Source organism: Equus caballus, chromosome 6 (assembly GCF_041296265.1).
Source record: "Equus caballus isolate H_3958 breed thoroughbred chromosome 6, TB-T2T, whole genome shotgun sequence".
Lineage (NCBI taxonomy): Eukaryota > Metazoa > Chordata > Mammalia > Perissodactyla > Equidae > Equus > Equus caballus.
In genome coordinates this window covers 81,452,376-81,466,355 of record NC_091689.1, presented here as the reverse complement: position 1 = coordinate 81,466,355, position 13,980 = coordinate 81,452,376, and the positions used below count along the sequence as shown (strand labels likewise).

The 13,980-nt window shown below is 36.6% G+C and overlaps 1 pseudogene; it reads left to right on the top strand.

The window, feature by feature from the left end:
* Positions 1-23: 23 nt before the first annotated feature.
* LOC100630500 (signal recognition particle 9 kDa protein-like) lies at positions 24-389 on the top strand (annotated as a pseudogene).
* Positions 390-13,980: the final 13,591 nt, after the last annotated feature.

Sequence of the window (13,980 nt, the reverse complement as noted above, 5' to 3'; positions counted from 1 at the left end):
TTTGAGTCCGTTGCTGGTTGTACGAGGTAGGTTGGTGGATCAGATTTGTCACCTCCTATCCCAAAGCCATTCTCTTTCCCTATCCCTTTCTACCCTGGCCCATAATGCTGCGGTATCAGACCTGGGAGAAGCTCAGCCAGGCAGCTGAGAAGGCTTACTGTGCGGACCCCTGGAAGATGCATGTGGTTCTCAAATGTAGGCATTCTGATGGGAGCCTGTGTATTAAAGTCACAGATGATTTAGTTTGTTTGGTGTATGCAACAGACCAAGCTCAAGGTGTAGAGAAGACTGAGAAATTTCAGAGTCAACAAGTGTGACTTATGGTAGCTAAGGAATCTTGCAGTATTGCCATAACACAGGCTAAATGGTTTGAAGTGGACTCTTGTTGACATGTCCTTAGGAAATAAATATTTTTTGAATTTGAGAGTGTTGGACAGAAAATACTTTATGTAACTAAGTAGACTATTTAAAGTGGAGAGATTTTTTTCCCACTTCGGTTTTTTCTTTTTTTTTTTTTTTGAGGAAGATTAGCCCTGAGCTAACTGCTGCCAATCCTCCTCTTTTTACTGGGAAAGACTGGCCCTGAGCAAACATCCATGCCCATCTTCCTCTACTTTATATGTGGGACACCTACCACAGCATGGCATGCCAAGCAGTGCCATGTCCGCATCCAGGATCCCTACCAGTGAACCCCGGGCCGCCGAAGCAGAACATGTGCACTTAACCACTGCGCCACCAGGCTGGCCCACCCTCCAGTTCGTTTTTTAGTGTTTACTTAGCTTAGGAATGTATATACTTTCAGTTAGAAAGCCTTTATTTATTTTTGGAAATTGAACAAGAAAGGCATCTATCTTGGAAGATTTTTTGCAGATTTTTTGATGTTTGACAAGGTATGTAATTATTTCTTGGGTAAAGTTGTATCAGTAATTTGAAAATGAGTTATCAAGACAGGCTGATTCTTCCTTAAAGCTTATCTGTCTTTGAAGAACATTTAATGCAATCATTTTGTTGGGTTGATATTTCTTTGGGAACATAATGACCAATAAATATAAAATATTGATAATGACCAACAAATATAAAATTTGGTAACTGGAATTAACTATGCACAACACTATGCCTAATTATGTATAACAGTGTAGTCTCAATGATATCTAAAGGTAATTATGAGTAACAAGTATGCTTTACTTTGAAATTTCCAGGATTAAGGGGCAGGCCCGGTGGTGCAGCGGTTAAGTTCACACGTTCCACTTCGGCAGCCTGGGGTTCACTGGTTCAAATCCTGGGTGTGGACATGGCACTGCTTAGCAAGCCATGCTGTGGTAGGCATCCCATATATAAAGTGGAGGAAGATGGGCATGCATGTGAGCTCAGGGCCAGTCTTCCTCAGCAAAAAGAGGAGGATTGGCAGCAGTTAGCTCAGGGCTAATCGTCCTCAAAAACAAAACAAAACAAAAAACCAAAAAACCAAAAAATAAAATTTCCAGGATTAAACTATATTTGTGAATGTAAAGGATTTGTAACATAAGCTTGTTAGTTGTAACTTACTTTGAATCCAGTTTTCAGTGATAAAAATAACCAGTTTCCTTGTCATCTAAGGACTTATTGCAGAATCTATAAAGAGCACATATGTGTCAGACATGTGCTCCCAGTCCATGACTTGCCTTTTCCTTTTCTTAGCTGTGACTTTTATTTTGATAAAGTCCAATTGATAGATTTTTTTCTTATGGTCCATGATCTTTTTTTGCTTCTTTGTTTTTTGGCTCACTAATTGCCTTTTCCATGGTTGCAAAGACTTTCTCTTATATTTTCTTTCTACATGTTTTATAGTTTTAGCTTTTATGTTTACATCTGTGATTTATTTCAAGTTATTTTTTATATAGGATATAAGGTAAAGGGCAAGGTTAATATTTTGTCCAGTTTTATTGAGATATAATTGACTTACAGCAGTGTATAAGTTTAAGGTATACAGCAAAAAGGTTAATATTTTTCCATACAGATATCTAGTTATTCCAGCACAATTTGTTGTAATGGATATCCTTTCCTCGTTGAATTATCTTGGCATCTGTGTCAAAAATCAATCAGTCATACACGTGTGGGTCTATTTTTGGGAATTCTCTTCTGTTTTAGTGATCTAGATGTCCATCCATATCCCAGTATACCACACTATTTTGATTAGTGTAGCCTTATAATCTTTAAATCAGGTGTTTAAGTCCTCTGACTTTGTTTTTCTTTCTTGAAATTGCTTTGACTATCCTAGGTACTTTGCATTTTTATATAAAATTTGTAAATTTTTAAATTACATAAATATACAAATATTTCATATTTTTAATTACAAATTTAATTTTAGTGAATATAGGAATATTCAAATTTTCTAGTTCTTGTGTCTGTGTTGGTAACTTGTCTTTTAGAAATTTGCCCCTTATTAAATCTAAGTTGTTGAATTTATTGGCATAGACCTGTTTGTAACATTTTCTTATTATCCTTTATTTAATTAATTATTCAATTTTTTTTAAAGATTTTATTTTTCATTTTTCTCCCCAAAGCTGCCCAGTACATAGTTGTGTATTTTTAGTTGTGGGACCTTCTAGTTGTGGTATGTGGGACGCTGCCCCACCATGGCCCCATGAGTGGCACCATGTCCACACCCAGGATCCAAACTGGCGAAACCCCGGGCCACCGAAGCAGAGCACATGAACTTAACCAATTGGCCAAGGGGCCGGCCCCTAATTACTTAATTTTTTTTATTGCGGTCATAATAGTTTACAACATTGTGAGATTTCAGTTGTACATTATTATTTGTCTGTCACCATATAAATGCTCCCCTTCACCCTTTGTGCCCACCCCCCAACCCCCTTCCCTCTGGTAACCACTGAACTGTTCTCTTTGTCCACGTGTTTGTTTATCTTCCACATATGAGTGAAATCATATGGTGTTTGTCTTTCTCTGTCTGGCTTATTTTCCTTAACATAATGCCCTCAAGCTCCATCCATGTCGTTGTGAATGGGACGATTTTGTCTTTTTTTATGGCCGAGTAGTATTCTGTTGTATATATATACACCACATCTTCTTTATCCAATCATCAGTCGATGGGCACTTGGGTTGCTTCCACTTCTTGGCTATTGTGAATAATGCTGCAATGAACATAGGGGTGCATAAGTCTCTTTGAAGTGTTGATTTCAAGTTCCTTGGATAAATACAGAGTAGTAGGATAGCTGGGTCATATTGATACCAACACTGATATCAGTTTCCCCACATTAAACCCAGCATATATAGGGTTAAAACAAAAACACTCATTCCCTGCTTACTCCCTGGCTTCCTGGCTCCAGAATCCACTATCCTCCATGGAGACGGACACCATCAAGGACAAGAACCTGGATCATCTCCTCCCCGCAAAGAGATACAGGCTGGTGGGAAAGCTGCTGACCAGCAAGGCCGTATACTCCCCCTCCCCTACCTAAAACCCCCCAAAAAACCCTTCCTTTTAGCTTTTCAGGGAGTTTGGGATTTCAGCGTTAGCTGCCTTCTCTCCTTGCTCAGCACTGTGCAAAAATAAAATTCCTACTTTCTTCCACCACACCTGGTGTCAGAGATTGGCTTGCTGCGCAATGGGTGAGCAAACTCACTTCAGGTTCAGTAACAATATGCTATTTCTATTTTTCATTTTTTGAGAAATCGCCATACTGTTTTCCACAGTGACTGCACCAGTTTGCATTCCCACCGGCATTGTATGAGGGTTCCCTTTTCTTCACATCCTCTCCAACATTTGTTATTTTTTGTCTTGGTGATTATAGCCATTTTAATGGTATAAGATGGTATCTTAGTGTAGTTTTCATTTGCATTTCCCTGATGATTAGTGATGTTGAACATCTTTTCATGTGCTTATTGGCCATCTATATATCTTCCTTGGAGAAATGTCTGTTCACATCCTCTGCCCATTTTTTGATTAGGTTGTTTGTTTTTTTGTCATTCACTGTGAGTTCTTTATATATTATAGAGATTAACCCCTCATCAGATATATGATTTGAAAATATTTTCTCCCAATTCGTGGGTTGTCTTGTTTTGATCCTAGTTTGCTTTGCCTTGCAGAAGCTCTTTAGTCTGCTGAAGTGCCACTTGTTTACTTTTTCTTGTGTTTCCCTTGTCTGAGAAGACATGGTATTCAAAAAGATCCATTTAAGACTGATGTCAAAGCATGTACTACCTATATTTTTTTCTAGAAGTTTTATGGTTTCAGGTCTTACCTTCAAGTCTTTAATCCGTTTTGAGTTAATTTTTGTATATGGCAAAAGATAATGTTCTACTTTCATTCTTATGCATATGGTTGTCCAGTTTTCCCAACACCATTTATTTAAGAGACTTTCCTTTCTCCATTGTATGTTCTTAGCACTTTTGTTGAAATTAGCTGTCCATAGATGTGTGGGTTTATTTTGGGGCTTTCAATTCTGTTCCATCGATCTGTGTACCTGTTTTTGTGTCAGTATCACGCTGTTTTGATTACTATAGATTTGTAACATATTGTGAAGTCAGGGGTTGTGATGCCTCCTGCTTTGTTCTTTTTTTTCAGGACTGCTTTAGCTATTTGGGGTCTTTTGTTGTCCCATATGAATTTTAGGATTCTTTGTTCTATTTTGATGAAGAATGTCATTGGGATTCTGATTGGGATTACATTGAATCTGTAGATTGCTTTAGGAAGTATGGACATTTTAACTATGTTTATTCTTCCAACCCATGTGCATGGAATATCTTTCCATTTCTTTATGTCATCGTCAATTTCTTTCAGTAATGTCTTATAGTTTTCATCGTATAGGTCTTTCATCTCCTTGGTTAAATTTATTCTTAGGTATTTTATTCTTTTTGTTGTGATTGTAAATGGAATTGTATTCTTGAGTTCTCTTTCTGTTAGTTCGTTATTAGAGTATAGAAATGCAACTAACTTTTGTAAGTTGATTTTGTATACTGCAACTTTGCTGTGGCTGTTGATTATTTCTAATAGTTTTCCTATGGATTCTTTAGGGTTCCCTCTATATAAAATCATGACCTTTGCAAAGAGCAAAAGTTTAACGTCTTTGTTTCCTATTTGGATTCCTTTTATTCCTTTTTCTTGCCTAATTGCTCTGGCCTAAACCTCCATACAATGTTGAATAAGAGTGGGCACATTTGTCTTGTTCCTGTCTTCAGAGGGATGGCGTTCAGTTTTTCCCCAGTTGACTATGATGTTGGCTGTGGGTTTGTCTTCTATGGCTTTTATTATGTTGAGGTACATTTCTTCTATCCCCATTGTGTTAAGACTTTCTATCATAAATCGATGCTGGATCTTGTCAAATGCTTTCTGTGTGTCCATTGAGACAATCATGTTGTTTTTATTCCTCATTTTGTTAGTGTGGTGTATCACATTGATTTGCAGATGTGGAACACTCCCTGTGTCCCTGATATAAATCCTGCTTGATCATGGGATATGATCTTTTAGATGTATTGCTGTATTCGGGTTGCCAATATTTTGCTGAGGATTTTTGTATCTATGTTCATCAGCGATATTGGCCTGTAGTTTTTCTTTTTTGTGTTGTCCTTGTCAGGCTTAATTAGCAGGGTGATGTTGGCCTCGTATATGTTAGGAAGTATTTCGTCTTTCCCAATTTTTCAGAATAGTTTGAGAAGGATAGGTATTAAATCTTCTTCGACTCTTTGGTAGAATTCTTCAGGAAAGCCGTCTGGTCCTGGACTTTTATTTTTTGGGAGGTTTTTGATTACTGTTTCAATTTCTTTACTTGTGATTGGTCTATTCAGATTATCTATTTCCTTTTTTCCTTTTTTTTTAGAGTGGCTTTTCACTTTCTTTCTTTCTTTTTTTGAGGTGATTGGCCCTGAGCTAACATCTATAGCCAATCTTCTTCTTTTTCTTCCCTAAAGCCCCAGTGCATAGTTGTATATCCTAGTTGTGGGTCATTCTAGTTCCACAAGGTGGGATGGCACCACACCATGGCTTGATGAGCAGTGCACAGGTCCACACCCAGGATCTGAATTGGTGAACCCTGGGCTGCCAAAGCGGAGCACGTGAACTTAACCAGTTGGCCATGGTGCTGGCCCCTATCTATTTCTTCTTGATTCAGCTCTGGGAGATTGTAAGAGTCTAAGAATTTATCCATTTCTTCTAGATTGTCCAATTTTTTGACATATAGTTTCTCATAGTATTCTCTTATAATCTTTTGTATTTCTGTGGTATCCATTGTAATTTCTCCTCTTTCATTACTAATTTTATTTATTTAAGCTTTCTCTCTTTTTTTCTTTGTGAGTCTGGCTGAGGGTTTGTCAATTTTGTTTATCTTCTCAAAGAACCAGCTCTTTGTTTCACTGATCCTTTCTACTGTCTTTTTTGTTTCAATTTCATTTATTTGTGCTCTGATTTTTATTATTTCCCTCCTTCTGCTGACTTTGGGCTTTGTTTGTTCTTCTTTTTCTAATTCTCTTAGGTGTACTTTGAGATTGCTTATTTGGGAGTTTTCTTGTTTGTTAAGGTGATCATGTATTGCAATGAATTTCCTTCTTTCTTTTTTTTTAAAGATTTTATTTTTCCTTTTTCTCCTCAAAGCCCCCCAGTACATAGTTGTATATTTTTAGTTGTGGCATATGGGATGCTGCCTCAGCATGACTTGATGAGCCATGTCATGTCTGCACCCAGGATCTGAACCGGCAAAACCCTGGGCCTCTGAAGAGGAGCGTGCGAACTTAACCACTCGGCCACAGGGCCAGACCCTGAATTTCCCTCCTAGGACCACTTTTGCTGCATCCCATATGAGTTGGTATGGTATCGTCTCATTTTCATTTGTCTCCAGATATTTTTTGATTTCTCCTTTAATTTCTTCAATGATCCATTGGTTGTTCAGTAGCATGTTGTTTCGTCTCCATATCTTTGTCCTTTTCTGAGCTTTTTCCTTGCAGTTAATTTCTTGTTTCATAGCAGTATGGTCAGGAAAGATGCTTGTTATTATTTCAATCTTCTTAAATTATTGAAGCTGGCCTTGTTTCCCAACATATGATCTGTCCTTGAGAATGTTCCATGCACGCTTGAGAAGAATGTGTATTCTGCTGGTTTTGGATGGAGTGTTCTATACATACCTATTAAGTTCTTCTGGTCTCCTTCTTCATTTAATCCCACTATTTTCTTGTTGACTTTCTGTCTGGATGATCTCTCCATTGATGTCAGTGGAGTGTTGAGGTCTCCTACTATTATTGTTTTGTTTTTAATATCTCCTTTCAGGTTTGTTAATACTTGCTTTATGTACGTTGGTGCTCCTGTATTGGGTGCATAGAAATTTATGTGTTATTTCTTCTTGGTGGAGTGTCCCTTTTATCACTATATACTGCCCCTCTTTGTCTCTCTTTACCTGTTTCATCTTTAAGTCTACTGTGTCTGATATAAGTACGGCAACACCTGCTTTCTTTTGTTTGCCATTAGCATGGAGTATTGTCTTCCATCCCTTCACTATGAGTCTGTTTGTCATTGGAGCTGAGATGTGTTTCCTGGAGGCAGTAATTTTTGGGGGGTTGTTTTTTAATCCATCCTACCACTCAATGTCTTTTGATTGGAGAATTCAATCCATTTTACATTTAGAGTGATTATTTATATATGAGGCCTTAATGCTGCCATTTTATTGCTCATTTTCTGGTTCTCCTGCATTTCCTTTTTTTCTGGTGCTGTGTATTTCAGACTACCAATTCAGTTAGGTAGTTTACTATGCTGGTTTTCTTAGTTTTCCCCTTATTTATTATTTGTGTCTCTGTTCTACTTACTTGTTTAGTGGTTCTCATGACCTTTTTATGAAAAATCTCATAGATGAGATGGTCCATTTTCTGATAACCTCTTATTTCCTTAGACTAAGCCAATTCCATCTCTTTCCTCTTCCCTCCTAAGTTGTTTCTGTCACATCTTATTCCATCTTCTGTTGTGAGTTTGTGGTTAAAATGACAAGATTATATTTATTTTTGGTGTTTTCCTTCCCTTTATCTTTAATGTTGTACTTGAGTGTTTGCTAACCTGTTCTGATGGATAGCTTCAATTTTCTGATTTTGTCTACCTATTTATCTCCTTACTCAGGGCTTTGTAACCCCTTTCTTCTTTTTTTCAGGTATGAGGGCCGTCTTGAGGATTTCTTGTAGGGGTATCTTGTGGCAGTGAACTCGCTTAGCTTTTGTTCTTCTGGAAAGTTTTTATTTCTCCATCGTATCTAAAGGATATTTTTTCTGGATAGAATATTCTTGGCTGAAAGTTTTTATCTTTCAGAGACTTGAATATATCATTCCACTCTCTCCTAGCCTGTAAGGTTTCCACTGATAAATCCACTGAAAGCCTGATAGGGATTTCTTTGTAAGTTATCTTCATCCGCCTTGCTTCCCTTAGTATTTTTCTTTGTCATTGACTTTTGCCAGCTTCACTACTATATGCCTGGCAGTAGGTCTTTTTACATTGATGTAGCTAGGAGATCTGTTGGCTTCTTTTACTTGCATTTCCAACTCCTTACCCAGGTTTGGGAAGTTCTCCATTACTATTGCTTTGAACAAGCTTTCTGCTCCATTCTCCTTCTCTTCTCACCCTGGGATATCTACAATCCTTATGTTGCATTTCCTAATTGAGTGGAATATTTCTTGGAGAATTTCCTAATTTCTTTTCAGTCTTAGTTCTCTCTCCTCCTTGATCTGAAGCATTTCTATATTTCTGTCCTCAGTAATGCTGATTTGTTCCTCCAAAATATCAGCTCTATTGTTGAGGGAATCCATATTCTTCTTTATTTCATCCATTGTATTTTTCACCTCCAATATTTCTGATTGGTTCTTCTTTATACTTTCAGTCTCTTTTGTCAAGTAGCTCCTGAATTCGTTGAACTGTCTATCTGCACTTTTTTGTAACTTTTTGATGGCTTTTGATAGCTATTTTGAATTCTCTCTCATTTAGATTTTAGATTTCTGTGCCTTCAGGATTGATTTCTGGGTACTTGTCAGTTTCCTTCTGGTCTGGAGATTTAATATATTTTTTCATACTGCTATATGGCATGGATTTGTGCTTCCACATTTTGGTTGCATTTGATCACTGCTTGCACATGCCACCACTGTGTAGGTGTCAAGAGCTGTATGTTTTGAGCCCTCTGCAATCTATGGCGTAGCTTCCAGCTGCTGAACTGTGGTGCTAGGAGGTGGGGAGGGGCACTTTCTTTCTCCTGCACAATCTTGTGGGCTTCTCACTCTGCCCTCGCTATCTACTCTCCTGGGGTATTAGCTTGAGGAAGACATCCCTGCAATAGATAGTCACCTCTGTGTGGGGCTGTTCCCTGGGCTATGAGGGACCTTGGAGGGTGATAGTATTCCTGCAGAGGGCTGCTCCCTCCCCCATTTCTTCTCAGAGCTGCACACAGTCCCTGGGTTGCTGCCCTTCAGGAGGAAGAGAGTTCTCTTACCTCATTCCAAATCCTTGGGGGAGGGGGCTCCAGCACCTCCACCTTCTGACGTATGGCTGCATGGGTCTTTTAGACATCTTTTGTGTTGTGTGGCTGTCCTCTGTTGGAATATCAATGTCCCTTTCATCGTATCTTAGAAGTGAGAGTTTACAGAGAGAGCTCACTCTGCCATGATGCTGACATCACCTGTTTTATTATCCTTAATATATTTGGGATCTATAGTAGTGTCCTCTCTTCAATGCTCATGTTGATCATTTGTGTCATTTTTTGTCACCTTAGCTAGAGGCTTATTACTTTCATTGATCTTTTCATAGAATTAGGTTCTTGTTTCATTGACTTTTCTCTAGTGTTTGTTTTCTATTTCATTATTTTCTGGTCTTTATTATTATTTTTTCTTCTACTTACATTGAGTTTAATTTGATCTTTTACTTCTTTTTCTTTTTTTTGGAGGAAGATTAGCTCTGAGCTAACTACTGCCAGTCCTCTTTTTTTTGCTGAGGAAGTCTGGCCCTGAGCTAACATCCATGCCCATCTTCCTCCACCTTATATGTGGGACGCCTACCACAGCATGGCGTGCCAAGCGATGCCATGTCCGCACCCGGGATCCAAACCAGCAAACCGCGGGCCGCCGAGGAGCAGAATGTGTGCAATTAACCGCTGCGCCACTTGGCCGGCCCAATCTTTTACTTCTTAAGTTGAACGTTTTGATGGTTGGTATTAGCCTGTTCTTCTCTTCTAATGTAAGAGTTTGAAGCTGTAATTATTCACAATATCCAAGACATGGAAGCAACCCAAGTGCCTATCGACTGATGATTGGATAAAGAAGATGTGGTATATACATATGATGGAATACTACTCAGCCATAAAAAAAGACAAAATCGCCCCATTCACAACCACATGGATGGACCTTGAGGGCATTATGTTAAGTGAAATAAGCCAGAAAAAGACAAACACCATATGATTTCACTCACATGTGGAATATAAACAAACTTATAGACAAAGAGAACAAATTAGTGGTTACTGGGGGAACGGGGATGGAGGGTGGGCACAAGGGGTGAAGGGGCATACTTATGCGGCATATGACAAATAATAATGTACAACTGAAATTTCACTATGTTATAAGCTACTATGACCACAATTTAGACAACAACAATTTGAAGCTGTGCAGTTTTCTTATAATGCTGTTTCAGGTGCATACACTAAGTTTGATGTGCTGTGTTTTCATTTTCATTCAATTTAAAATATTTTGTAATTTCCCTTGTGATTTGTGTCTTTGACCCTGTGGATTATTTAGAAGTTGTTTAAGTATTTGGAGCGCTCAACGATATCCACTGATATTGATTTCTAATTTAATTCTATTGGGGTCAAAAAACAAACTATGTGTGATTTCAGTCTTTTGAAATCTATTGAAACTTGTTTTGTGGCCCAGAATATATTCTTCCTTGGGAAATGGTCCATGTTCATTAAAAATAGTGTGTGTTCTGTGGTTGTCAGCTGTAATGTTCTATAAATGTCAATTAGGTTAAGGTAGTTGAAAGTGTCATTCAGATCTATATCCTTATTAATTACTTAGTTGCTCTCAGTTATTGAGAGAGATGTATTACACCTACAATTATGATTGTGAATTAGTTTCTCCCTTTACTTCTTTCAGTTTTTGCTTCATGTATTTTAAGGCTCCATTACTAGGCACAAATATTTATTAGGTACACATATTTATAATACTTATAGCTATTTGATATCTTTGCCTTTCTATCATCATGAAGTGTCCCTCTTTGTTTTTGGTGTTTATTTTTGTCCTGAAGTCTATTTTGTCTGCTATGCATTTAGCTACTCCTTACACTTTCTCATGCTTACTCTTTCTAACTTTTTAAAATTCAACCTATTTGTACCTTTATATTTAAAGTGCTTCTTGTAGGTGTCATACAGTTGATTCTTGCTTTTTTTACCTATTCTGATAATAACTGTCTTAAAACTTTTTCATATTTTAAATTATGGTAAAATACACATAATGTATAATTTACTGTCTTAGCCATTTTCAAGTATACAGTTCAATGTGGCATTAAATACATTCACATTGTTGTGCTACCATCACCACCATCCATCCATAGAACTCTTTTCATCTTGCAAAACTGAAACTGTGTACCCATTAAACGATAACACCTCATTCCTCCTTTTCCCCAGCACCTGGCACCCACCATTTTTTTCTGTCTCTATGAATTTGACTAGGTAGCTCATATAATTGAAATCATACAGTATTTGTCCTTTTGTGACCAGCCTGTTTCACTTAGCATAATGTCCTCAATGTTTATCCATGTTGCAGCATGTGTCACCATATTCTTCCCTTTTAAGGCTGAATAATATTCCACTGTATGTATATACCACATTTTGTTTATCTGTTCATCTGTCAGTGGACATTTGCGTTGATTCCACCTTTTGGCTACTGTGAATAATGCTGTCATAAATATGAGTGTGCAAATATCTCTTCGAGAGCCAGCTTTCAATTCTTTTGATTGTAGACCCAGAAGTAAAATTGCTGAATCGTATGGTAATTCTATTTTTAAGTTTTTGAGGAAGCACCATACTGTTTTTCATAGTGGTTGAACCATTTTACATTGTCATCAACAGTGCACAAGAATTCCAATTTCTCCACATACTAATGAACACTTGTTCTTTTTTCTTTTTTCTTTTTTTCTTTTTTTCTTTTTTTTGATAGTTGTATTTGCTTCTAAGATTGGAATAAAGTAAAGCTCTGCATTCTCACCTTTTCTATTCAACATTATACAGGAAGTCCTGGACAGTACAATAAGGCAAGAAAAAGAAATAAAAGGCATGTAGAAAGGAAAAAGGAAAGCACTCATGATTCACATGCACCATTATGTATGTAGAAAATCCTAAGGAATCTACAGAAAAGCTATGCAAATTACTTAGTGAATTTATTAGCAAGGTCATGGGATACAAGATCAACAGATAAAACCAATAATATTTATTGGAACAATTGGAAATTTGAATTTAAATAAATACCATTTAAATAGCATAAAAACCATGAAATATTTGGAGATAAATTTAATAAAAATGAGTAAGACCTATACAATAAAAATACAAAACATTGCTGAGAGAAATTAAAGATGGCACAAATGGAGAAATATACCATGTTCATAAATCAGAAGATTCCATATGATTCAGATGTCAGTTTTCCCAGATTAATCTCTGAATTCAATTTAATTCCAATAAAAATCCCAGCAAGCTTTACGTAAAAATTAAAAGCTGTTTCTAAAATTCCCATGAAAATACAAAGGACCTAGAGTAAGTAAAAACAATTTTGAAAAAGAAAAACAAAACTTGAGGACTTAAACTATGTTATTAAAAAGTTGCAGTTATGAAGACAATGTGGTTTTTGTGTAAAGATAACTATATTGATCAATGAAACAGAATAGAGCCCAGAAATACACCCACCATAAACGGTCAACTGATTTTTGACAAAGCTGCCAAGGTAATTTGATGAGGGAAAGGATGGTCTTTTGAACAATGGCTAGAACACCTGGATATCCTTATGTAGAAAAGTAAACTGCAGTCCTTACCTCACATCATACACAAAAGTAAACTTGGAATTGATCATAGACCTAAACATAAAAGCAACAAGTATAACACTTCTAGAAGAAAACATAGGAGAAAATCCTTATGACCTTGGTTAAGCAAAAGTTTTTAGGACATAAAAAGCACAAATCATATATGTCATAGATAAATATGGCACATGTGTTATATAAATTACATTAATCATATGATATATAAATATATATAATAAACTGGATTTCATCAATACTTAAAACTTATGCTCTTTAAAAGACGCTTAAAACTAAAAGGCAAGCCACAGACTGGAAGAAAATATTCCCAGTACATATATCTGACAAAGGACTTATATTCAAAATATATAAAGAACTCTTACAACTCAATAATAAGAAGAAAAACAACCCAATATAAATGAGTAGAAGATTTAAATAGACATTTAACAAAAAAAGACATATAGCGGCTAGTAATGACCCTCAGCATCATCAGTCATCAGATAAATGCAAATTAAAAGTACAAATAGATGCCATCAGTCATCTAACCAAATGGCTAAAATTTAAAATACTGACAATACCAAATGTTAGTATGCATATAGAACAACTGGAAGTCTCAGACTTTACTGGTGGGAATGTAAAATCATACAGCAACTTTGGAAAATAGGCTGTTTCTTATAAAGTTAAATGTACACTTACCATATAACCCTCAGCAATTTCACTCTTTGGTATTTATCCAAGAGAAAGGAAAAATATGTCCACGTGATGTACACAGATGTTCATAGTAGATTTATACATAATAGTCCAAAACTAGAAACAACTCTAATGCCCATCAATACACAAATGGAAAGAATAAGTTGTGGCATATTCATATTTGACTACTCAGCAGTAAAAAGGAGTGAACACTGATAAATGAAACGACATAGAAGAATCTCAGAAATGTTGTATTAAGTGAAAGAAGCCAGACTCCAAAGATT